General features: G+C 54.8%; 3 pseudogenes; 2 read left to right on the top strand and 1 right to left on the bottom strand.

The window, feature by feature from the left end:
- The window catches only part of LOC141476093 (carboxy-terminal kinesin 2-like), a 34,532-nt pseudogene extending 32,523 nt beyond the window's left edge, over positions 1 to 2,009 (top strand).
- Positions 2,010 to 4,590: 2,581 nt separating this feature from the next.
- The window catches only part of LOC141476092 (PHD finger protein 1-like), a 76,848-nt pseudogene continuing 55,242 nt past the window's right edge, over positions 4,591 to 26,196 (top strand).
- On the bottom strand, positions 14,912 to 16,536 carry LOC141476062 (uncharacterized; annotated as a pseudogene).

Genomic DNA, 26,196 nt, shown 5'->3' with positions numbered 1-26,196 from the left:
CCCCCTGAACCCCCACCACCCCCCCCGAAAATGGCAAACAGCCCCCTCCTCACCTCTCTTGCCACCTCCCCTCCCCCCACAGTCAGCGCTGGACGGGTACCACGTCTGCATCTTCACCTACGGGCAGACGGGGAGCGGAAAGACCTACACAATGGAGGGGCCGGAGGGGCGGACGAGCAGAGCAGGGGGGTGATCCCTCGCGCCGTGCGGCAGCTTTTCCAGGGAGCCCAGGAACTGGGGGAAAAGGGCTGGGAAGTGAGTTAAAAAAAAAAATATAGGCTCTATAGGGGGAGCCTTCGGGGACACTCTCTATAGGCAACCCTTTAGGGACCACCAGTTTGGGGTGACATTTTAGGGGTCACCCAGTTTACGGCCACTGGTTTGGGCCCCCCCCGCCCCCTCCCGGGCCACAAGTTTGGGGCCACGATCAGGGTTGAGCCCTTTCGGGGTCCCCCCTTTGGGGGCCACAGGTTTAGAGCCCCCAGTTTAGGCTGAGCCCTTTTGGGACCCCCCCCCTTTTTGGGGTTGCTCCCTCTGTGGCCCCAGCTTTGGGGTGACCCCTTCTCCCCCCCCTTTCTGGGGTGCCCCCAGCTGTGCTGAGCCTGGTGGACCTGGCGGGTAGCGAGCGGCTGGAGAAGTCGCTGTCGCAGGGGGAGCGGCTGCGGGAGACCCAGGCCATCAACGCCAGCCTGTCCGCCCTGGGGCACGTCATCATGGCCCTCTCCAACAAGGTAGGGGGCCTGGGGGGGTGCACAGGGGGGCCCCTGGGGCTTGCGGGGGGGGGGGGCACTGGGGGTTCCTCAGGACCCCATCAATGCCAGCCCTGGGGCATCTCCTCATGGCCCTCTCCAACAAAGGGGGAGGCGGGGGGGGGGCACAAGGGGGCCCTGGGGGCTGTGAGGAGGTTGGGGGGGGCACAGGGGGGCCCTGGGGATCGGGGGGGCCACTGGTGGTTGGGGGGTTCCTCAGGACCCCCATTGATGCCAGCCTGCCCACCCTGGGGCACGTCCTCATGGCCCTCTCCAACAAGGTATTGGGGGGGTGGGGGAGGGCCCTGAGGGTCGGGGGGGGGCACTGGGGATGGGGGGGTGGGGCCTGGGGTTTGGGGGTTCCTCAGGGCCCCCCCCCCGAACCCCCGCTGTCCCCACAGGAGCCCCACATTCCCTATCGCAACAGCAAACTGACCTACCTGCTGCAGAACTCCCTGGGGGGCTCCGCCAAGATGTGAGGGGGGGGAGGTTTGGGGGGGGCCAGAGCGGGTTGGGGGGTGGGAGGGTTGAGGGAGGTTTGGGGGGGCCTGGGGAGGCTGGGGGGAGTTTTGGGGGTGGGGGTGCTTGGGGGTTCTTTGTGGCTAGGGGTTGTTGGGGGGGTTTGTGGGGGGTGGGGAGGTGGTTTGGGGGGGTCTGGAGGGTGTTTGGGGTTATTGGGGGGTGGGGGAGGTTTGGGGGGGCCCCTTTGACACCCCACACCCCCCGACTCCCCCCAGGCTCATGTTTGTGAACATCTCCCCCCTGGAGGAGAACTTCTCCGAGACCCTCAACTCCCTGCGCTTCGCCAGCAAGGTGGGGGGGGGGAGGTTTGGATGGAGGGGGGGAGGGGGGGGGAGCTCAAGGATAATTTGGGAAACAAGCAATGGGGAAATTTTCGGGGGGGGGGGGGCATTAATATGGCTTTGGGGGGATGGATGATTTGGGAAGGGGGAGGATGGTTGGGGGGGCAGAGGAGTGTAACTAGGGGGACTGGGGCAGATTTGGGGGTGAACTGTTTGGGTGGGGGGGAGTCAAGGGGGGGCCGGTTTGGGGGGAAAAGGGGTAGATTTGGGGGGGGGGCTATTTTGGGAGGGCGGGGGTAGATTTGGGTGAGGTTGGAGCTGTTGGAGAAGGGGCAGGTGTTTGGGGGGGGGGGGTGTCTAAGGGCCGTTTTGGGGGGGTCCTACAACACCCCCCCCCTTCCCCCTCCCTCAGGTGAACCAGTGCGTGGTGGGCACGGCCCACCCCAACCGGAAGTAACCCCCGCCACTTCCTGCCCCATCGCTGATTGGTTGTTCGCGTTCACGTGTCCCGGGGGAAAATGGCGGCGCCCCGCGAGGGGACCGCTGCTGCCGCCACCGAGCGCTGATCTGAAATAATTGGATTTAATAATTGGATTTAATAATTGGATTTAATAATTGGATTTAATAATTGGATTTAATAATTGGATTTAATAATTGGATTTAATAATTGGATTTAATAATTGGATTTAATAATTGGATTTAATAATTGGCGGCGGCTGCAGCGGCCAGTTGAGGGGCTGGGGAGGGACACGGGGGAAGGGACATGGAGGGAGGGAGGGTGGGCTCCCAGTATGGTACTGGGACCAGTGCCACTCCCCCAGCCCCAGTCCCTACTCCCCTCCCCAGTTCCCCCCCCCCAGCCCCAGCCCCAGTCCCTACTCCCCTCCCCAGTCGCCCCCCCAGTCCCTACTCCCCCCCCCCAGTTCCCCGTTACCTGCCCTGCCCGCCGCCCCCACGCTAAGGGGCAGGAGCGGGGCGCAGCCGTCGTCCCCCGCGGTCCGGACCCGTTTCCGCTCGGGCGCCGCCACCTTCTCCCCGGCGGGGGGCCGGTCTCCTGTCGGGGGCTCCACGCACCGGCCCGCAGGAAGAAAGCGGCGCCCGCCGCGCCCCGCGCCCCTTTGAATAGCCCGGCACCGCCCCGCCCCGCCCCGCCCCGCCCCCGCGCGCGGCTCTCCGCCAATCGCCGCTCTCTCGCCGCCTCGCCCAGCCAATCGGCTGCCAGAGGCTGCCCCTCCTTTTGCGTCACGTGATGCCGCACCGGCCGCTCCCGCCAGGCCCGACTGCCGGCGCGGGGCGTGGAGATAGGCGTGGCTTGGGCGACGGGGCGGGGCCTGGGGCTGGCGGAGCAGCGGGGCGCGGAGCCGTTGGGGGCGGAGAGATAGGCGGGACTTGCTGGAGGGAGGCGTGGTCTGATTTTGGCGGAGAGGCCGGGGAATGGGCGGTGGGGGCGGAGAGAGGGGCGTGGTCAGCGCGGCGGGGGCGGGGCCTGGAGCTGGGGGGCACAAGCCGAGCCCCGGGGGTGAGTTGGGGGCGGGGCCTGCGCGGCGGGGGCGGGGCCGGGGCAGCCCCGGGGTAGGGGGGGGCCGGGGCAGTTCGGGGAGGGGGAACGGGGCGGGGGGGGCAGCGCCGTGAGGGGGGGGGGGGGCAGCGCCGGAGCAGCCCCGGGTTGCCCCCCCCCCGCCCCGGGGCTGGTGCCCGCGGGGGTCCCCGGGGTGGGGGGGGGGGGGACCGGTGCCGCCGTCCCTCCGCGCCCTCCCTGTCCCCCCCGCTCGGCCCCGCCGCCGCCGGTAAGGGGGGGGGCCGGGACCCCGGGACACCCCGCGCCCCGCCGGGACCCCCCCGGTGCCAACCCCCCCCCCCGGGGCAGGGGGGCTGGGGAGGCGACCTCCCTGGACGGGACCGCCCCGCTGCCTGCGTGAGCCCCCCCCGACCGGGACACCCCCCTCCCAACCGGGACAGCCCCCCCGCCCCCCAAATCGGGACCCCCCCGAGCGGGATACATCTCCCCCCCCCCAAACCCGGGGAGCTCCTCCCGAAACGGGACCCCACTAAACCGGGACACCCCCCCCAATCCGGGACACACCCCCCAGCCTGGGAGGGGCCCCCCCAAACCGGGAGCACTCAAAACGCACCCCCCCCGCCCGCAAACGGGGACCCCCCCATCGCTGTGTGAGCCCCCCCCCGGACCGAGACCCCCTCCGATTGGGAACCTGCCCCCTCCCCCATTCCTCCATGACCCCCCCCAGGCTGGGACACACCCCCCCCCCAAACTGGGAGCCCCCTCCAATCCAAGACACCCCCTCCAAACTGGGAGCCCCTCCCGTTCTTCCCTGAGCCCCCCCAGTCCGAGACCCCCCCAAAGTGGGACCCCCCCCAGTCCTGCATGGGCCCCCCCAAACTGGAAGCCCCGCCTATTACTCCATGAGCCCCCCCCCCAAGATCTGGACCCCTCCTCAAATTGGCACCCCCCCTCAGCCCCATTCCTTTGGGGGGGGTCCCCCCAAATCCTGCCCCCCCCCCAATCCCCTGCGTGAGCACCCCCAGATTGGGACCCCCCCCAACTGGGAGCCCCCACGTCCCAGCATGCCCCTCCCCCTGCCCCCACTGCAAGCCACCCCAAACTGGGACCCCCCCAAACTGGGACCCTGCCCCCATCCCAGCATGCCCCCCCCCCTAAAACTGGCACCCCCCCAAACTGGGAGCCCCCTCCAATCCAAGACACCCCCTCCAAACTGGGAGCCCCTCCCATTCTTCCCTGAGCCCCCCCAGTCCAAGACCCCCCCAAAGTGGGAACCCCGCCCAATCCTGCATGAGCCACCCAGGCTGGGACCCCCCCAAACTGGGACCCTCCCCCCATCCCAGCATGCTCCCCCCCCCAAACTGGGAGCCCCTCCCAGCCCCATTCCTTTGGGGGGGTGGGGTGGTAAATCCTGCCCCCCCCAATCCCTCTCCCCCGATGCATTTTTGGGGGGGGGTGTCCCTAGCTGGTGGTCACTCAGCTCCAACCCCCCCCCCCCCCAACAGGCACCCAGGATGTGATGGCAAGCGAGGCGGGGCCCCCCCCCAGCCGCGCCCCCCGCTGCCCCCCCCCAGCCGCCCCCCGCTTTTGGGAGGGCCAGGACGTCCTGGCCCGTTGGACGGACGGGCTCCTCTACCTGGGCACCATCAAAAAGGTGGGTGCCCGACCCCCCTAAATGCCCCCCTCCCCCCAAATGGCCCCTCCCATTTTAACACCCCCCCCCCCCTTTTTTTTTTTTGCCCCCCCCCCCCCCAGGTGGACACGGGGCGCCGGGGCTGCCTGGTGCAATTCGAGGATAATTCCCAATTCCTCGTCCTTTGGAAAGACATCAGCCCCGGTAAGAGCCTCCTCCTAAATTAATGAACCTTCCTTTAATTAATGAACCCCCCCCTCTCCTTTAATTAATTACCCCCCCGTTGTTAATTGCCCCCCCCCCCCCCCCGCTAGCGGCAGTGCCGGGTGAGGAACAATCCTGCTGCGTCTGCTCCGGCCGAGCCCTGAACCCCGAAAACCTCCTGGTTCGCTGCGAGAAGTGCGGCCATGGTGAGTGTGCCCCCCCCCGCACCTATTCCGGGGACCCCCCCCCCAAAATGTAACAGCCCCCCCCCCCAAAGCCTACCACCAGCAGTGCCACCTCCCTGCCGCCCACCCCGTCGGACCCTGGATGTGCCGCCGCTGCGTCTTCGCCGTGGCCACCAAGGTGACCCCCAACGAGGGGGGGGGCGAGGGGTGTTTTGGGGGGGGGGCACCACACGGGACGCCCCCTCCCCTTCATTTGCCCCCCCCCCCCCTTCCTTGTCCCCGCAGAGGGGGGGGGCGCTGAAGAAGGGCCCCCAAGCCAAGGCGATGCTCAGCATGAAGGCGGTGCTGCCCTACCAGCTGAAGACCCTGGAGTGGGACCCCCCCCCACCTCGCCAACCGCCAGCAGTGCTACTGCTACTGCGGGGGGCCCGGCGAGTGAGTACAGACCCCCCCCCTACCCCCCCCCCGCTTTGCAATTTCGGGGTGCCCCCCCCCCTTAAATTAATTAATTAATTAATCCCCCCCCCCAGGTGGAACCTGAAGATGCTGCAGTGCCGGGGCTGCGCCCAGTGGTTCCACGAAGCCTGTACCCAGTGTCTGAGCAAACCCCTGCTCTACGGGGACCGGTGGGTCCGGGGGGTCCGATTCGACCTGGAGCGGGAGATCCTGCCCTTCGCCAGCGCCAACTGGGACGCGCTGCTGCTGGGGCCGGTACGGGGGGGGGCCCGCACCCCAAAAACCACGGGCGGGGGTCGGGGGGGGTCGGGGAGGGGTGGTCTCACCCCCCCTACGCCCCTGCAACACCCCCCCCCCGCAGCTCGCCGAGACCCCCAAAGGGGAGCGCTACGGGCAGCTGCTGGGGGCTCTCAGCGCCCACAAGGACAGGTGGGTGCCTCCCCCCCCCGAACCCCCAAACCCCTCCTGACCCCCCCACCCCCCAGCACCCCTAAATCCTTCCTGATGCCCCTGAATGCCCCCAGCCCCCCACGAACCCCCCCCAAAGCCCCCCAGACCCCTGCCCCCATGTTCGCTTCTCAGCCCCCCCAGCCCCCCCCTCTCCCCCCAGGTTCATCTCAGAGCCCCCCCCAAAGCCCCCCCTCCAAGCCCCCAGCCCCTCCCAGACCCCCTAAAAGACCCCCCCCGACCCCTCCAAACCACCTCAAAGGCCCCCCCCAGCCCCCTCCCCAAACCCTTCCTCCTCCCCAGGTTCATCTCTCAGCCCCCCCAAAAGCCCCCCCCCTCCCCCAAACCACCCCAGAGCCCCCTCCAGACCCCCACAAGACCCTCCCCCCAAACCCAAGGCCCCCCCATCAGGCCCCCCCCCCAGCCCTCTCCAGAAGCGCCCCTCCCCCCCAACCCCCCCTCTCCCCCCCCAGGTTCATCTCTCAGCCCCCCCTCTCCCCCTTGGTTCATCTCAATGCCTCCCCCCCCAAGCCCCCAGCTCCCCCAAGCCCCTAAAAGACCCCCCCTTAACCCCCCCCAGATCCCCTCAAACCCCTCCTCCCCCCCCCAGGTTCATCTCTCAGCCCCCGCAGCCCCCCCCTCTCCCCCCAGATTCATCTCAAAGCCCCCCCCAAAGCTCCGAAGCCCCCCCTCCAAGCCCCCAGCCCCTCCCAACCCCCTAAAAGACCCCCCCCCGAAACCACCCCAAAGCCCCCCCACAGCCCCCCCCCACCCCATCCTCCCCCCCCAGGTTGATCTCTCAGCCCACCCCAGCAGCCCCCCCCCTCGACCCCCCCCTCTCCTCCCAGGTTCATCTCGGGCCGGGAGATGAAGAAGCGCAAGGGGCTCTTTGGGCTGCACACGCGGGCGCCCCCCCCGCTCCCCCCCGCTTTCCTGGGGGGGCCCCCCCCCTGCCGCCCCCCCCTCCCCGCTCACCGACAGCAGGTGAGCGGCCCCGGCCGCCCTCCGCCCAATAGGTAACGGCGGGGGGGGGGCTCTGGGGGTTCCCCCCCCCAACCTCCCCCCTGCACCCCCAAACCTCCCCCCTGTACCCCCCCGCCCGGGGGGGCCCCCCCCAAAACCCGGGCAGGATACGGAGGGTCTCTTACAGCTTCCCTTCAGGGCAGGGCCGGGGGGGGTCCCGCCGCCGCCCGCCCCCCCGCCGCCCGCAGGTGAGCCCCCCCCCCCTTCCCTAAACTAGCACCCCGATATTTTAGGGGTGCCCCCCCTCACTGCCCCCAATTTTTACCCCTCCCCAGGGCCCCCCGGCAGCTCCTACAACTTCCGACGCACTGACGCCCGCTGCCCCCCCAGGTTTGGGGGGAGTCAGGGGGCCTGGGGGGGGCTGTAGGAGGATTGGGGGGGGCTCTGGGGGTTGGGGGGGCTGGGGGGGCTGTAGGAGGACTGGGGGGGTTCCGAGTGTCTTGGCGGGGGGCCTGGGGGGGGGGCCTGCCACCAACTTCAGACCATCTCCTCTGCTCCTGTCATTATTCCCTTGGGAGAAGAGGCCAACACCCACCTCTCTACACCCTCCTTTCAGGGAGCTGTAGAGATCAATGAGGTCTCCCCTCAGCCTCCTCTTCTCCAAACTAAACATGCCCAGTTCCCTCAGCCTCTCCTCGTGTGACTTGTTCTCCAGACCCCTCACCAGCTTGGTGGCTCTCCTCTGGCCACGCTCCAGCAGCTCAATGTCCTTCCTGGAGTGAGGGGCCCAGAACTGAACACAGCCCTCGAGGTGAGGCCTCACCAGTGCCCAGGACAGAGGCACCATCACTGCCCTGCTCCTGCTGGCCACGCTGTTCCTGAGACAGGCCAGGATGCCGTTGGCCTTCTTGGCCACCTGGGCACACTTCTGGCTCATGTTCAGCCGGCTGTCCACCAACACCCCCAGGAAGACAACAGTTCCCTGTGCTTGTAAGGGACTTGTAAGAGGGAGGTTCCCAATCAGCTCCTCGGAGACCGGTCCAGAGAAGAGCCGTTACGGATAGTTTTAATAAAGTCTGTGACATATGTATCCCGTGTGCCTTGTTTTTCAGAATGTTTTAATATACAAAGGTAATGTTCCTGGGGTCGGGAGGGCATCAAGAAGCAATCTACTCCAAGTATTCTGGCGGAGCTTATCAAGAAAGACCTAATTCTGATTCGTCATGTTCAATGAAGCCCTCACGATCCCGGAGGCTCTAAAGGACTCCTGTGAGACTATACAGTATGTCTTGTTTCAGCTTTCATTTCCTAATCAAGAAGAGTCAGAATCTCAGTCTAGAAAAGTTATCAAACTCACTAGGTGTGGGAAAAGCTAATTCAGTTAAACAGCAACTTTGACCCAGAATTACATGTGTACAAATTGCCACAAAATAGATAAGCTGGAGTTCAGGGCCATAAACGACTTTCCTGTAAGACCCACAGAAATGAGGAGTGAAGGCGATTGCATGTCATCAGCTTACAAAAGAAAAAGATGAAAGTTTATTTTAGCTATGAAGGAAGGGCACCAGATTCTGTTCTCCTGCAGCTTGCTCGGTTTTAATTTGTCAGCTTTGGGTTCTTTAGGATGGGGTAAACTCACAAATTAACTTTCCGAAGTATTACTTAAGAATTCATACACTGAAACTCAATTACTGAAGCATTCCTCTCCAAATTTATGTAACTACAATTCTAAACTGAGATTCTTTGGCTTTAAACCTGCGGCTGTACAACCACAGATTGCAGTGTTTTGAGAAGCTGTAGGTTTGTTACATGAAACAACCCGATTCGGTTTTGTTTTACAAAACAAAGATTGAAGGAATAATTCAACTTCCCCGTTATCACATAAGGGCTCCAAGTTTCCCTGCAACCAGAAAACATTATGCGTAAGAACAATTCTCAGTGGCGCTGGGAGGTAGATAAAGAGCTTTGGATAATTATTCACACCAAAATAACAGCTTTCTAAACGTCCACAAATTTTTTATCCCGGGCTATAGACAAAACAAACCAAAAAAATGCCCCACGTTCCTAATTGATTTCAGGTTCAGCAAGATGTTTTCAGTGGAAAAACATGTCCTCTGCTGCTTCTGTACCCGAGGTAGAACCTCTTCACACCAAGCTCCATGCTGGCACTCGGTGAAGTCACTGCAGATGGTGACACTGAACCGCAGAGACCAGGGCTGGCCTGTCGCTGCCCACAAGAAGGATGCCTCGGATGTCACCCCGATGCTCCCATCGCCCCAGAGAAACAGAATGTTTTCCTTCCTTGCCTTGCCCAAATTCTTCTGAGATCGGCACTGGTGAGGCCCCACCTCGAGGGCTGTGTCCGGTTTTGGGTCCCCTACCACAAAAAAGACATTGAGGGGCTGGAGCGGGTCCAGAGAAGGGCAACGGAGCTGGTGAGGGGTCTGGAGAACAAGTCCTGTGAGGAGCGGCTGAGGGAGCTGGGGGCGTTCAGCCTGGAGAAAAGGAGGCTGAGGGGAGACCTTCTCGCTCTCTACAGCTCCCTGAAAGGCGGGTGTAGCCGGGGGGGTTCGGTCTCTGCTCCCAAGTCACAGGCGATGGGACAAGAGGAAACGGCCTCAAGTTGCCCCAGGGGAGGTTCAGACTGGACATTAGGAAAAATTTTGACACTGAAAGGGTTATCAAGCCTTGGAATGGGCTGCCCAGGGAAGGGGCTGAGGCACCATCCCTGGAGGTGTTCAAAAGACGGGTTGACATGGTGCTGGGGGACATGGTTTAGTGATGGTTTTTTTTGTCAGAGTTAGGTTGATGGTTGGACTAGATGACCTTGAAGGTCCCTTCCAACCTGAGTGATTCTATGATCAATTCTCTTTTCCACCCAGAGATCTCACCTCCGCGGGAAGACTCTCGGGTGTCCCCAGGAAGAAGCCGGACACCGTCTGATGGACCGGTAAAGACGACGTCATTTACTGGACTCACTGGAAGGCGTCTCCATGGGCGAACGCATCCAAGGGCTCGGTGCTGGAAGACAGAGAGACAGTATTAAACCACACAAATTAAAGCACTTAAAGCTTTATCTCCCTAGGAACGCTTAGTGACAAGGTTTACGCAGCTTCCTAAGACCCTCGTGTTTAATTAGAGCAAAAACCAAACAGAAATCATGTTGTATGAGATTTTGGGAGGAGGTGACGGGAAAGGGAAAGAGGTCTTGAGACCTAAATTTTTACTACTTCATGTGAAAAAGAAAACAAGACAGAAGTTCATTCTTTAACACAGACTTCTGCAGCATCCAAAAGTTCAGCTGAAGCTCACAAAAGAGCAACTTTCCAGCTGGCTTTTTTAATAAGTTTTCTTGGTTTTCCGGGACAGACCAGGCATATTTTTATCAGGTTGTAAAAGCAGCAAAAAAGAACACCCTAAAAATAATTCTGCCGGAAGTACCTCCATTTCAGCCATTCTGCAGCTCTAAAAAAAAAGAAAAAGCCCGATCTCCCTTCTTTTCCCAACTTCTTAGATCATTTAAAAAGGAGGAAACAGCGGCATGGAAAAGCCAAAAGCTAAAATAATAAGACAGAAGATTCGGGGCTTGTTTTATTTCTTTAGAGATCACACTTTGTACACAATCCTTATGTCTCATAGAAACGTCATCAAAGAGATCCCACATAAAATCAGTGTTTTGCTCACATGGCAATTGATGTTCTTGGTGACAGACCTACTCCTTCCTCATGGACCGTTCACAGAAAGACCAAAAATGCAGTAACGGAAAAAAAAACAACACATTTAAACGTATGTAAAAGGTTGTTAGACCAAGTGTTATCATTCAAGAAGACAGAGTAACTTGCTGCAGAAATTAATTAGAATTCAGTGTGTCAGACTAGTAAGGTTTCTTTCAGAGGATCACACAAATAGCCATAGGGAAAATAATTCCGTATGGGTTACAGCTGGGCTTAGACACCAACCCTCCCCCCGCCCCCCGATAACAAAAGCATTAGAAGAGAAAGAGGAATTGACTTTTGCCCATCTCTCATGTAAGATTTAGACAAGAAGTAGATAGAAGCAGAGTGGAAGGCAGATGCAGGCTGGTGGGTTCAATGCAAAGGCTTTGGACAAACCTAGAAAGAAGTATTTCCAAATGATGTCAACCGGGATTCAGGCAACTCAAAAAGATTTAAGGTTTTATATTTCTCTGTTCTTACACGTGTCTCTTCCGGCTTTTGCTTTCTACTCCATTTTCTTGAGTTCAGGGTATTTAAACGGTCGTTGCGTAAATCTGTAGAAGTTATTAGCACTTCTTTAAACATTTAAACTTTACAGTTTTTCTACCTCAAAAGCAGCAAGCTCAAAAAATAGGATAGCTACCCAACTCCAATCTAGTACATTACCGCTCCTGCAGTAATTATATTTTCATTAACAGCCTTTATCTTGATGTAGCACAACAAAGCCGAGTTCCATCCTCTTTCCCAAGGTCAAAACGATGCACAACCCAAGCACTAAAAATAATAATTGTGTGAGCCGATGCAGGCAGGACGCAGGAACAACCACAAAAACACAGATTAAAGGCAAAGAACAAATTTAACCTCGGCACCTCATGGATCGGGGAATCTCTGAGGCAGTCCCCGGGCAGAGGAAGGCAAGCAGGGGATGCAGGAGCAAGATGATGAGGGGCCTGGAGCACCTCTCTGATGAGGAAAGGCTGAGGGACTTGGGTCTTTTTAGTCTGGAGAAGAGAAGACTGAGGGGGGATCTGATCAACGCCTATAAATACTTAAAGGGTGGGTGTCGGGAGGACGGGACCAGTCTTTTTTCAGTGGTGCCCAGGGACAGGACAAGAGGAAACGGGCACAAACTTGAATATAAGAAGTTCCACCTAAACACGAGGAGGAACTTCTTTCCTGTGAGGGTGGCAGAGCTCTGGAACAGGCTGCCCAGGGAGGTGGTGGAGTCTCCTTCTCTGGAGACATTCAAACCCCACCTGGACACCTTCCTCTGGGACCTGCTCTGGGTGGACCTGCTCTGGCAGGGGGTTGGAGGAGATGATCTCCAGAGTTCCCTTGCAACCCCATGTGATTCTGTGATTCCATAATGTGGTGATACCATGGGCAGTTTTGCCCAGGGACTTACAGAAGTCGCTTTTGATGAATCTGGTTTTCAGGAATCCTTTCGTACATCATGCCGCTGCCTTTAGATACATTCAGCACAGGGAGCTCTCGAGGTTTCATCTGTAGGACACGCAGGACCTGCCACCGGGGTGTTCCTGCCCAGGGTCTGAGCTGGGAGCCATGATTTGCTGCGGTCCATTCCCTGTGAGTGTCACTCTGAACTTCCTGAAAGATCTAGAAACACCAGTGGTGTCCCCCGGGGCTGGGTGCTGGGGCCAGTTCTCTTCAACATCTTCATCGATGATCTGCAGGAGGGGATTGAGTGCTCCCTCAAGCACTTCAGAGACGACACCAAGCTGGGTGGGATGTTGATCTGCTGGAGGGCAGGAAGGCTTTGCAGAGGGATCTGGACAGGCTGGATCGATGGGCCGAGGCCAATGGGATGAGGTTCCACAAGGCCAAGTGCCGGGTCCTGCCCTTGGGTCACACCAATCCCATGGATGCTCCAGGCTGGGGCAGAGCGGCTGGAGCTGCCCCAAGGAAAAGGACCTGGGGGTGTTGGTCGACTGTGGGCTGAACATGAGCCAGCAGCGTGCCCAGGTGGCCAAGGAGGCCAACAGCCTGTGTCAGGAACAGCGTGGTGAGTAGGACTCGGGAGGTGACTGTCCCCCTGTACTGGACACTGGGGAGGTCCCACCTCAAGGGCTGTGTCTGGTTTTGGGCCCCTCACCACAAAAAAAGACCTTGAGGTGCTGGAGCGGGTCCAGAGAAGGGCAACGGAGCTGGTGAGGGGTCTGGAGACCTTCTGAGGAACAGCCGAAGGAGCTGTGGGTATTCAGTCTGGAGAAGAGGAGGCTGAGGGGAGACCTTCTCGGTCGCTCCAACTCCCTGAAAGGCGGGTGTAGCCGGGGGGGGGTGTTGGTCTCTTCTCCCAAGGAACAGGCGATGGGACGAGAGGAGACGGCCTCAAGTTGCACCAGGGGAGGTTCAGATTGGATATTGGGAACATTTTTTCCATGGAAAGTGTTATGAAGCCTTGGAATGGGCTGCCCAGGGAAGGCGTGGAGGCACCATCCCTGGAGGGATTCAAAAGCCCGGTTGAGATGGTGCTTAGAGACATGGGTCAGTGATGGCTTTTATCAGCGTTGGGTTCATGGTTGGAGCAGATGATCCCACAGGTCCCTTCCGACCCCGACAATCCCATGGTTCTATGATTGTGTCACCTCCATTGGTCAAACCAGGAGTCGAGAGGGACCCTTCACCCGGCTTCTCCCGTCCTTCTCTCCTACTCCTCTCCTTTGGTCTGTTGCCACCTGCCAGAATTTTAAGGTAAAAATATTCCCTTCAAGTAAAGGGACATCAGGCCCAGTAAGAACTGCTCCCCCTAAATTAATGAACCCCTCCCCTCCTTTAATTAGTTACCCCCCTGTCATTAATTGCATCCCCCCCCAGCGGCGGTGTCGGGCAAGGAACAATCCTGCTGCGTCTGCTCCGGCCGAGCCCTGAACCCCGAAAACCTCCCGGTTCGCTGCGAGAAGTGCGGCCATGGTGAGTGCGCCCTGTAAGGACCCGACAGAAAGACTGATAGGACGAGGAGGACCTTCAGGATCTTTTTGCCGAAAGCGTAATGACCATCCTGATTGAGAGAACCCCCACTCAATTTGCACAGGATCCGTGGGATATACAGGGCCAAGTGCCTGGTGATTCGCTGCTTCATGTATTAAAAGCTGCAAAGCTTCTTCACGAATGGGGTCCAGTCCCAAGACACACCTGTTCTCAGTAAGTCATACAAAGGTCTGGCAATGATAGAAAAGTCTGGGATATGTTTTCTCCAAAACACGAGCAATCCCAACACATGCTGCAACTCTTTCTTTGATCCGGGCATTTTTCCCTGGTCTAGCGTGGTAAGAGTATCTTTAGGAATGCAGGTCATTCCTCCTTTCCACAAGATTCCTAAGAATTTAACCTCGTTGGAGGGGGCTTGAACCTTTTCAGGTGGAATCTTTAGTCCTAAGCTCTCCAAATGGACAATAATGTCATTTTGTGTTTTTTGAGCCTTTTCTGTCTGATTTCCTCCTATTAGCACATCATCGATGTATTGGTAAATTCTGACTCCTTCTTCTAGCGGGATCAGTTCAAGTTCTTTTGCTAAAGCATGGTGGGCTAATGCGGGAGAATGCTTGTACCCTCGAAACGATCCTGGTCCTCAGGTTGCAGAGGGACCATTGAAAACATATCCTTAACATCGATAGTTGCCATAACAGGGTGAGCTCGCTCCTGGGTAGTAGCTGTGAGGTCAGCTGGTTTTGGCACTGCAGCTGTTAATGGACCAGTATTTGCATTTACTCTTGGATAATCTACAGTCAATCTCCATTTGCCATTTGGCTTTCGGACTGGCCGTACCGGGGAATTAAAAGGAGAGTGAGTAGGACCGACAGCTCCTTGTTCCCTTAAGTCCTCTAACAGTGGGGCTATTCCCTCTCGTGCCCCGAGGGGTTTGATGTTTGTTATTTTCAAGGGGGGAAGTGGGGGTGCGGTTTGTAAAAGTCGCACCTCCACTGCACCAAAAGACCAGCTCCCTCCCCCTGTGTCCGTCCACTTTCTATCTTTCAAGACACCCAGCCCTAAGAGGTTAAGTGGGAATGGTCCGACAACCATTGGTGTTAAAACGGTTGTTTCCTCTCCCGGCAGTGTCCAGTTAACTGTGGCTAATGATTGTGCTTGTACATTGCCGACCGCATCAGCTACAACAACCCTCGCTTCCGTACTGAAATGCCACTACGGGACGCATCCTCAGTTCTCAAGGCTGAAATTCGAGCTCCAGTATCTACCAAAAATGTAATTGGCATTTTCTTAGGTCCTACAAAACAGGTAATCATAACATCTCCTCGCTGGTTCATAGGGAGCTGTCTGATACGTAGCCAGGCCCCTCCGCTCCTCCGCCCGCTGTTGAGAAGCAGAGCAGTGAGTTTCCCGCAGATTCCTGCTGGAGAGATCGAAAGCGGGGGGGCAGCGGAGACTCGGGGTAGAATTGCCCGGCGTCTTTGTCCAGCTTGAAGTTAAATTTTGGGGAGCCACAGGTTTCTCGGGCCACTCCTTAACCAGTTTTTCTAGCGTGTCAGTTGGTAACCCATCCATCAGATCTCGGGGAGTACCTTTCTGCCATCCCATAGTCCACAAGGTATTTCGCCTCTTGGATATCTCCCTCCCGCCACTGACCCATTGTTTTTTCTCTGGCTCTGGCAGCCGGAGGGGTTTCTAGCTCTGTCTGTCTTAACCCTTTCGAGTCTGGTTTGGCAGAGGGGACACTAACAGGACCATATTTTCACCCGTAGTTAATTAATTCTTGGGCAACTTCTCCCCATGTCCACGCCCTCCGGTTTGGATCTCTGTGATCGGGGGGTGCTCTTTCTTCCCCTTCCTCTGCTGCAGCTGCCTCACCTCGGCACGCTGCCCTAATGGTTCCTCGCAGCTGTGTACCGATTGGTTTCAAAGAGCCAGGGAGTCCTCTTATCGGCGGTGCCGTTCATTCGGGGTCTACTGGCAGCATCACGGGGGATTCTCGTTGGAGTCTAAGCTCATGGTTGGACATCATTTGCAGGCAAACCCCTTTTTGCACACTTTCCACTATCTGATCGACCGACCCGGAGATAGCAAGGGGGTCTCCTCCTTCTGAAGGACTGAGACCTCCAGCCCAATAGGCTGCTTTTTGAGTTAGGGACCAGGGAGCCCGGTGGTGGCCAGTAGTTAAGAACATTCCAGGGGCCCAATATCCTTCAGCTTCCTTCTCACTTAACAGTACCTGATCTCCACCCGATGAGGACACTCTCCACACATACTCTGTCTCTGACTCCCTGGGAGCACGGCTAAATTCTTTCTTTAGTTTAGCTAATTCCACAGCGGAGTAAGGCATTTCCTTAATGGTAAGTTGAGGGGCAGCATTTTGACCATCGTCAAACTCATACTCCACTTTGACAAGAGGCCTGGAGCGAACAAGGAGGGGCTTTCCCCTCGTCCAATTTAGCTTTCGCTTCGCCTAATTCTGTGCTGGGGTATAAGGGATCTCTTCTGCTCCCGTCCGCAAGGAGTTGTTCTTTAAGGGCGGACTGCAAACAACTCGCCTGAGCTCGCTCTTGATCTCACTGCCCCTTTAACTCCTCCACTCCTCCTTGCAAAGATGATTGTACCAGAGTCTGCAGAGACTATACAATTTGAGACTCGGCGCCGCGTCGCTGATCCCGAGCTTCTACGGCAGCAACTGAACTAGCACCCAGAACGGCGCATAGAATAGATTGCCCTTTTCCAAAGCGAAGTCTGGCATCCCTTTGTAAGGCGCTGATTCGATCGGAAACACTCTGCAGATTATGCCAATTATCTCGTGCCCAATCACTACCCGGTACTGAAGGGCGCGCATTATGTTTTTCCAAAAGATCAGACAAAACTTCTCGCCCCGAAGGGGGTGAGAGGCTCTCACTCATATTTACTCAACAACAACAAAAAAAATCAAAACTCAAATCTGGTTTTCAACAACAAAGGTCGGGGGCAGTCACTCGGAGAGGTCGCACATAGCACACTAAACAATTCAACACAGATTCCCACCCCCTTACGTCTCCGAGAGGCACACACGTATGTTCACAGACCACTAACAGTCAATAAACAAATCCAAAAATAAACTCCTACTGTTCACAAAAACTTCAGCACTTCTCCAATACACACAATAAGCAAATAGTAAAAACAGCACTCCCAGTCCCCAGAATCCTATCCCATCTTCGCCACCAGTAATATGTTAGGTCCCGGTCTGATTTTTTTGTCCGGGAGGGGGTTCAAAATGATTCCGGGGGCGCGATTGAGACACAAATGAGGTCTGATGCTCTTTACTGTAGTTTTATTGTTGGTACCTAAAAAATGATGCCAGCAATAGAGAAAAGGCAGAGGGAGAGGAAAGGAGGAAAGGAGAAGCAGAATTTGGGAGAGCTGCAAGACAAGAAATAGTCTATCACCACCACGATGGTGGGTCCACAGGACGGCTCGATGATCCTCCGGAGTCACCGGCGTCGCATTGATCCGCGATTCTCAGGCCTTGGCAAGTGTGAGGGTGGGTGGTGGGGAGGGGTCCCCCATTGCAGTGGGGCACAACGGTCATTTATAGTCCCTGTCGACCCATAGCAGGGCCCATCGATGTGACAGTCACCTGTGCTCATCCCATCGGTGTCCCACACAGTCACTGCACGAGCCCCCCCTCGCCTCTGCTAAACGAGAAGGCAAAATCTGGAAAAACCGTGCAGTTGCATTGCAGATCAAAACCGACCAAAAAGTAGAATCATAGAATCACCCAGGTTGGAAGGGACCTTCAAGGTCATCTAGTCCAACCATCAACCTAACTCTGACAAAAAAACCCACCACTAAACCATGTCCCCCAGCACCATGTCAACCCGTCTTTTGAACACCTCCAGGGATGGTGCCTCAGCCCCTTCCCTGGGCAGCCCATTCCAAGGCTTGATAACCCTTTCAGTGTCAAAATTTTTCCTAATGTCCAGTCTGAACCTCCCCTGGGGCAACTTGAGGCCGTTTCCTCTTGTCCCATCGCCTGTGACTTGGGAGCAGAGACCGAACCCCCCCGGCTACACCCTCCTTTCAGGGAGCTGTAGAGAGCGAGAAGGTCTCCCCTCAGCCTCCTTTTCTCCAGGCTGAACGCCCCCAGCTCCCTCAGCCGCTCCTCACAGGACTTGTTCTCCAGACCCCTCACCAGCTCCGTTGCCCTTCTCTGGACCCGCTCCAGCCCCTCAATGTCTTTTTTGTGGTAGGGGACCCAAAACCGGACACAGCCCTCGAGGTGGGGCCTCACCAGTGCCGATCTCAGAAGAATTTGGGCAAGGCAAGGAAGGAAAACATTCTGTTTCTCTGGGGCGATGGGAGCATCGGGGTGACATCCGAGGCATCCTTCTTGTGGGCAGCGACAGGCCAGCCCTGGTCTCTGCGGTTCAGTGTCACCATCTGCAGTGACTTCACCGAGTGCCAGCATGGAGCTTGGTGTGAAGAGGTTCTACCTCGGGTACAGAAGCAGCAGAGGACATGTTTTTCCACTGAAAACATCTTGCTGAACCTGAAATCAATTAGGAACGTGGGGCATTTTTTTGGTTTGTTCTGTCTATAGCCCGGGATAAAAAATTTGTGGACGTTTAGAAAGCTGTTATTTTGGTGTGAATAATTATCCAAAGCTCTTTATCTACCTCCCAGCGCCACTGAGAATTGTTCTTACGCATAATGTTTTCTGGTTGCAGGGAAACTTGGAGCCCTTATGTGATAACGGGGAAGTTGAATTATTCCTTCAATCTTTGTTTTGTAAAACAAAACCGAATCGGGTTTTTTCATGTAACAAACCTACAGCTTCTCAAAACACTGCAATCTGTGGTTGTACAGCCGCAGGTTTAAAGCCAAAGAATCTCAGTTTAGAATTGTAGTTACATAAATTTGGAGAGGAATGCTTCAGTAATTGAGTTTCAGTGTATGAATTCTTAAGTAATACTTCGGAAAGTTAATTTGTGAGTTTACCCCATCCTAAAGAACCCAAAGCTGACAAATTAAAACCGAGCAAGCTGCAGGAGAACAGAATCTGGTGCCCTTCCTTCATAGCTAAAATAAACTTTCATCTTTTTCTTTTGTAAGCTGATGACATGCAATCGCCTTCACTCCTCATTTCTGTGGGTCTTACAGGAAAGTCGTTTATGGCCCTGAACTCCAGCTTATCTATTTTGTGGCAATTTGTACACATGTAATTCTGGGTCAAAGTTGCTGTTTAACTGAATTAGCTTTTCCCACACCTAGTGAGTTTGATAACTTTTCTAGACTGAGATTCTGACTCTTCTTGATTAGGAAATGAAAGCTGAAACAAGACATACTGTATAGTCTCACAGGAGTCCTTTAGAGCCTCCGGGATCGTGAGGGCTTCATTGAACATGACGAATCAGAATTAGGTCTTTCTTGATAAGCTCCGCCAGAATACTTGGAGTAGATTGCTTCTTGATGCCCTCCCGACCCCAGGAACATTACCTTTGTATATTAAAACATTCTGAAAAACAAGGCACACGGGATACATATGTCACAGACTTTATTAAAACTATCCGTAACGGCTCTTCTCTGGACCGGTCTCCGAGGAGCTGATTGGGAACCTCCCTCTTACAAGTCCCTTACAAGCACAGGGAACTGTTGTCTTCCTGGGGGTGTTGGTGGACAGCCGGCTGAACATGAGCCAGAAGTGTGCCCAGGTGGCCAAGAAGGCCAACGGCATCCTGGCCTGTCTCAGGAACAGCGTGGCCAGCAGGAGCAGGGCAGTGATGGTGCCTCTGTCCTGGGCACTGGTGAGGCCTCACCTCGAGGGCTGTGTTCAGTTCTGGGCCCCTCACTCCAGGAAGGACATTGAGCTGCTGGAGCGTGGCCAGAGGAGAGCCACCAAGCTGGTGAGGGGTCTGGAGAACAAGTCACACGAGGAGAGGCTGAGGGAACTGGGCATGTTTAGTTTGGAGAAGAGGAGGCTGAGGGGAGACCTCATTGATCTCTACAGCTCCCTGAAAGGAGGGTGTAGAGAGGTGGGTGTTGGCCTCTTCTCCCAAGGGAATAATGACAGGAGCAGAGGAGATGGTCTGAAGTTGGTGGCAGGCCCCCCCCCCAGGCCCCCCGCCAAGACACTCGGAACCCCCCCAGTCCTCCTACAGCCCCCCCAGCCCCCCCAGGGTTAAACAGGGTAGAGTTTTGAGAACCAAGGACACAAATCCTTTGTTATGGGTACACCGGCGATAGAAGTCCTGCGGCGAGCGGGCTTTGAGGCATCTTATCGATCTGTCGGGCTCTTACATCCACCCCGCGGCTCGAAGGTCCCCGAGGAGTTCTTCAGGACCCGTGGTGGGTGAGGAGGGGGGAGGGAAAGAGGGAGAATTAGGCAGGAGTTTACACAATATTTAGGGGCAAAGAAACAGGTTCTGGGACGGCCCGTACACACTTCACGCCGTTAGGGGAGACAGTAGGTACAAACTCCGTATTTTGTACCGCACTTTGAATCCATCGTATTAAACACGGAATTATACACGGTAAGAAGAAAAGCATTGCAGTTCCACACAGCAAGTAGAACAGAATTCGTTTGACCCATGGACCTCCTAGAAGCCAGGAAAAGGGATCAATTTCCCGGTCTTTCCAGGTTTGGACAGGGACGTGGGCTAACTTTCTTATCCCAGAGGTTATTTGTTTGACAATCTGGCCGTTATCATCAATTTTTAAGCAACAATTTGAGTCATTCAATTTACCACAAACACCTCCTCCTTCAGCCAGCAGGTGGTCGAGAACCACGTGGTGTTGCAAAATTGGGGTTTGCATTTGCGTGGCCTGGCCCCCCAACAGATCTGGGGCGCGAGCAGTTTCGTTAGTAACGATTCCTAAAACAGCTTGAAGGTGAATTATGCGGTTTAGGTTATAGATGGGTTCTCGAGCACCGCTAATTAACTCAGTAGGATTCCAGGTGGCTGGCCCGTGATGTTCAATGGTTTGTTGCAGGGGACCAGCCATCTTTTCCCCATTTTTGGCTACTTCCAGGTGTCAGACTGGTGTCAATAGATCGCTTATTCCGTGTGAGATCATCGTACAGCTTAACACTTAGATCATTACCACCGCTTTCGGGAAGGAGGACAAACAAAGGGTGGATTCCTCCAACGTAACCTGTTCCTGTCCAATTTGCTGGTGGCATTTCGTGTGCATGGTGTCCACAGATCCAATAGTGGCCTTGCGGTGCTCTGGTGCCATTTTCAAATAGACCAGTGGGAGTCTAGGGCACCTGAAAAATAGGTCGAATTACTCAATCCTAAAGGGGTATGGAATGCCAAATTTTGCCATGGACTGGAATGGTGGGCTCTATCTATAACACTGCAACACCAAGCACCCGTGCTATTCCTCCAGTTACAACTTATGTTTTTTTCTGGTGTATACCAACAGTCTGTGTGGACAGTTATATTTACCGGAGACCAGAAGCCAGAAAACAGCTTCACGTGCCCCGATTCATTCACCCAAACCTATCGAGGACCTTTGGCAGTGAAGTTAAATTGCTTTCGGATACCACAAAAAGATCATTAGGGGGAGACGCGTGATTCCCACGTGTGAAGGTCCAATTACAAGTGCTGATCCCTACAAAGGTACCACCTGGTTGAGTGCGGCTCAGACAGTATTGGCCTCGAGCTGGGTATCGGATTGGCCAAGGAGATGGTGAGCTTTCTTCTTCCCAACAGATGTCCCTTTTTTCTTCGCTGTAATTGCTCACTAGCCATTAGGGGAAACAGGGACCGAGGTCCACGGCCAGGTCGCTGAACCAAGTGGTCCTCCGCACACCCAACAATTAGTGAGGTTGAATGCCCGGGCTACAGAGGTCCCTAACGTCACAAACTCATTTTTCTATTCAGTAACATCTATGAGACTACAGCTTCCCCAAGAGCTAAGGGTAAAGAGTTGCCCAAAACAGTTTCTGTGATGATACACAATACATCCTAAAAGCATAAGCGAAACAAAGCAATTGTACCAATACGATGCAAAGGATTAAAGCATTAAAGCCTACATATATCTTCAGTACAGCTTGCAGTAGAGTCTTCGGTTTTTGGTGGACTGTTCCTGGAAAGACAAGATGAAAGAAAAGCCATCCTCGGTTCAAAACGGGAAGCGGGATTACAGATACTAAAAAGATGGGACGGTCCATCTAGTATTAATTTTGTATTCTTTGTCTAGGGCATCTTTTGCAATCCAGGTATATTTGTTAAGGGGTGTACCCAATGCTAGGGGAACTGCTCCTATCGTAGGTAGTTCCACCAGGACTGGTTGTCCAGGGTAATGCGAGGGTTTACTGGGGTGGTCTGGGCCAGGAGCTGTTGGGACTATGGTAGGAGCTTGTGGGCTAAAGGCTGTAATTTTGGGGCATCCATTCACCCCCCACCGGCTGTTACCGTGGGCAACAGCTTCCGAAAGGCTGTTTGTCCCACTCTGATTCATGGGGTTTGAGGAGGCCATTAGTACGTTCCACTGTTCCATTAGCCTGAGGATAGTACGGAGTGTGAAATACCCATTGAATTCCTTTCTCTTTGGCCCAGTCCTGAACAATTTTAGCTGTAAAGTGAGAGCCATTGTCCGACTGAATTGCCTGAGGCTTAGGAAGGGTACTAAGCCACAGTTGCAAGGCTTTAACAGCGTTCTCTCCTGTGGCACGGGGAAAAGCCTCGGCTTGCACTAGGCCTGATGTTATTTCTACCCCTACTCGTACATAATATTTTCCATTAGATCTTGGGAATGGACCCATGTGATCTATTTGCCAGGCACCCCACAGTCCTTCACCCGTTCGAATACGTAGTGGGTCTTCCCTAAGAGGATGTTTTCCTAATGGCGCGCGGCATCGGCCACGAGCTGGAATACAAGTCTGACAATTTCCTCGGGTGACTGGCCAACCTCTTGTTTGAGCTTCTCCATGCAGATCTTTTGCCCCAGTGTGCCCCCTTTTCACATGTAACCATTCCAAAAGTCGTTCCCAATTCTCCCCTATTGGTTCATTTTGCGAGGGGGCAAGTCGGGCCATCTCATCGGCTTCATTGTTCCATCGGCTAGCCGGAGTTTCGTGGGTCTGGTGGGAGGCAATCCATGCCACTGCAAAGCTCCCTTGTTTAGCAATTGCTGGAATATCTTGCCACTTTTCCTTTAACTTCCCCCCCGTTCTGTTCCCAGAATGGGAGCCACTCAGTGCACCCTTAAAAGACAGCGAAAGAATCAGTGTAGATATAGGCAGGAGAGGTAGATTGATCCTCGTGCTGAAAGACATTGCACACAGCCAATAATTCTCCTACTTGAGCACTGCCTTATCCTTCAGGGACTATTTTTGTGTCCAGTTTTGGGTCCCTTACAACAAAAGAGACATTGAGGGGCCGGAGCAGGTCCAGAGAAGGGCAACGGAGCTGGTGAGGGGTCTGGAGAACAAGTCTTGTGAGGAGCGGCTGAGGGAGCTGGGGGCGTTCAGCCTGGAGAAAAGGAGGCTGAGGGGAGACCTTCTCGCTCTCTACAACTCCCTGAAAGGATGGTGTAGCCGGGGGGGGGTCGGTCTCTTCTCCCAAGTCACAGGCGATGGGACAAGAGGAAACGGCCTCAAGTTGCCCCAGGGGAGGTTCAGACTGGACATTAGGAAAAATTTTGACACTGAAAGGGTTATCAAGCCTTGGAATGGGCTGCCCAGGGAAGGGGCTGAGGCACCATCCCTGGAGGTGTTCAAAAGACGGGTTGACATGGTGCTGGGGGACATGGTTTAGTGATGTTTTTTTTTGTCAGAGTTAGGTTGATGGTTGGACTAGATGACCTTGAAGGTCCCTTCCAACCTGAGTGATTCTATGATCAATTCTCTTTTCCACCCAGAGATCTCACCTCCGCGGGAAGACTCTCGGGTGTCCCCAGGAAGAAGCCGGACACCGTCTGATGGACCGGTAAAGACGACGTCATTTACTGGACTCACTGGAAGGCGTCTCCATGGGCGAACGCATCCAAGGGCTCGGTGCTGGAAGACAGAGAGACAGTATTAAACCACACAAATTAAAGCACTTAAAGCTTTATCTCCCTAGGAACGCTTAGTGACAAGGTTTACGCAGCTTCCTAAGACCCTCGTGTTTAATTAGAGCAAAAACCAAACAGAAATCATGTTGTATGAGATTTTGGGAGGAGGTGACGGGAAAGGGAAAGAGGTCTTGAGACCTAAATTTTTACTACTTCATGTGAAAAAGAAAACAAGACAGAAGTTCATTCTTTAACACAGACTTCTGCAGCATCCAAAAGTTCAGCTGAAGCTCACAAAAGAGCAACTTTCCAGCTGGCTTTTTTAATAAGTTTTCTTGGTTTTCCGGGACAGACCAGGCATATTTTTATCAGGTTGTAAAAGCAGCAAAAAAGAACACCCTAAAAATAATTCTGCCGGAAGTACCTCCATTTCAGCCATTCTGCAGCTCTAAAAAAAAAGAAAAAGCCCGATCTCCCTTCTTTTCCCAACTTCTTAGATCATTTAAAAAGGAGGAAACAGCGGCATGGAAAAGCCAAAAGCTAAAATAATAAGACAGAAGATTCGGGGCTTGTTTTATTTCTTTAGAGATCACACTTTGTACACAATCCTTATGTCTCATAGAAACGTCATCAAAGAGATCCCACATAAAATCAGTGTTTTGCTCACATGGCAATTGATGTTCTTGGTGACAGACCTACTCCTTCCTCATGGACCGTTCACAGAAAGACCAAAAATGCAGTAACGGAAAAAAAACCAACACATTTAAACGTATGTAAAAGGTTGTTAGACCAAGTGTTATCATTCAAGAAGACAGAGTAACTTGCTGCAGAAATTAATTAGAATTCAGTGTGTCAGACTAGTAAGGTTTCTTTCAGAGGATCACACAAATAGCCATAGGGAAAATAATTCCGTATGGGTTACAGCTGGGCTTAGACACCAACCCTTCCCCCGCCCCCCGATAACAAAAGCATTAGAAGAGAAAGAGGAATTGACTTTTGCCCATCTCTCATGTAAGATTTAGACAAGAAGTAGATAGAAGCAGAGTGGAAGGCAGATGCAGGCTGGTGGGTTCAATGCAAAGGCTTTGGACAAACCTAGAAAGAAGTATTTCCAAATGATGTCAACCGGGATTCAGGCAACTCAAAAAGATTTAAGGTTTTATATTTCTCTGTTCTTACACGTGTCTCTTCCGGCTTTTGCTTTCTACTCCATTTTCTTGAGTTCAGGGTATTTAAACGGTCGTTGCGTAAATCTGTAGAAGTTATTAGCACTTCTTTAAACATTTAAACTTTACAGTTTTTCTACCTCAAAAGCAGCAAGCTCAAAAAATAGGATAGCTACCCAACTCCAATCTAGTACATTACCGCTCCTGCAGTAATTATATTTTCATTAACAGCCTTTATCTTGATGTAGCACAACAAAGCCGAGTTCCATCCTCTTTCCCAAGGTCAAAACGATGCACAACCCAAGCACTAAAAATAATAATTGTGTGAGCCGATGCAGGCAGGACGCAGGAACAACCACAAAAACACAGATTAAAGGCAAAGAACAAATTTAACCTCGGCACCTCATGGATCGGGGAATCTCTGAGGCAGTCCCCGGGCAGAGGAAGGCAAGCAGGGGATGCAGGAGCAAGATGATGAGGGGCCTGGAGCACCTCTCTGATGAGGAAAGGCTGAGGGACTTGGGTCTTTTTAGTCTGGAGAAGAGAAGACTGAGGGGGGATCTGATCAACGCCTATAAATACTTAAAGGGTGGGTGTCGGGAGGACGGGGCCGGTCTTTTTTCAGTGGTGCCCAGGGACAGGACAAGAGGAAACGGGCACAAACTTGAGTATAAGAAGTTCCACCTAAACACGAGGAGGAACTTCTTTCCTGTGAGGGTGGCAGAGCTCTGGAACAGGCTGCCCAGGGAGGTGGTGGAGTCTCCTTCTCTGGAGACGTTCAAACCCCACCTGGACACCTTCCTCTGGGACCTGCTCTGGCAGGGTGTTGGAGGAGATGATCTCCAGAGGTCCCTTGCAACCCCGTGTGATTCTGTGATTCCATAATGTGGTGATACCATGGGCTGTTTTGCCCAGGGACTTACAGAAGTCGCTTTTGATGAATCTGGTTTTCAGGAATCCTTTCGTACATCATGCCGCTGCCTTTAGATACATTCAGCACAGGGAGCTCTCGAGGTTTCATCTGTAGGACATGCAGGACCTGCCACCGGGGTGTTCCTGCCCAGGGTCTGAGCTGGGAGCCGTGATTTGCTGCGGTCCATTCCCTGTGAGTGTCACTCTGAACTTCCTGAAAGATCTAGAAACACCAGTGGTGTCCCCCGGGGCTGGGTGCTGGGGCCGGTTCTCTTCAACATCTTCATCGATGATCTGCAGGAGGGGATTGAGTGCTCCCTCAAGCACTTCAGAGACGACACCAAGCTGGGTGGGATGTTGATCTGCTGGAGGGCAGGAAGGCTTTGCAGAGGGATCTGGACAGACTGGATCGATGGGCCGAGGCCAATGGGATGAGGTTCCACAAGGCCAAGTGCCGGGTCCTGCCCTTGGGTCACACCAATCCCATGGATGCTCCAGGCTGGG

Source organism: Numenius arquata, chromosome 28, assembly GCF_964106895.1.
Source record: "Numenius arquata chromosome 28, bNumArq3.hap1.1, whole genome shotgun sequence".
NCBI lineage: Eukaryota > Metazoa > Chordata > Aves > Charadriiformes > Scolopacidae > Numenius > Numenius arquata.
Note: the sequence above shows the minus strand (reverse complement) of the source record. Positions and strands in the feature narration are given on the sequence as shown.